This window comes from Myotis davidii, unplaced genomic scaffold, assembly GCF_000327345.1.
Source record: "Myotis davidii unplaced genomic scaffold, ASM32734v1 scaffold2100, whole genome shotgun sequence".
Lineage (NCBI taxonomy): Eukaryota > Metazoa > Chordata > Mammalia > Chiroptera > Vespertilionidae > Myotis > Myotis davidii.
In genome coordinates this window covers 284,207-284,534 of record NW_006292458.1, presented here as the reverse complement: position 1 = coordinate 284,534, position 328 = coordinate 284,207, and the positions used below count along the sequence as shown (strand labels likewise).

The window sequence follows — 328 nt, the reverse complement described above, 5'->3', positions numbered from 1 at the left end:
GAGAGAGAGAGAGAGAGAGAGAGAGAAGGATATAAACACACTCATACCCACTACAGTCTACCCCTTGGTTGCCCATATCCATCCCTCCTTCCCTCCATACCTCCCTCCTTCCTTATTTCCCTTTCTCCATCCCCATCTTTTTTTTTAATTTAATATATTTTATTGATTTTTCACAGAGAGGAAGGGAGAGAGAGAGAGAGAGAGAGTTAGAAACATCGGTGAGAGAGCAACATCGATCAGCTGCCTCCTGCACACCCACTACTTGGGATGTGCCGACAACCAAGGTACATGCCCTTCACCGGAATCGAACCTGGGACCCTTCAGTCTG

General features: G+C 47.0%; 1 protein-coding gene across 1 annotated transcript in view; it reads left to right on the top strand.

Annotated features, from left to right (window-relative positions):
- Nucleotides 1-328, top strand: part of SCAF1 (SR-related CTD-associated factor 1) — a 15,877-nt gene that overhangs the window by 9,390 nt on the left and 6,159 nt on the right. The gene's annotated exons all lie outside the window — the stretch shown is intronic.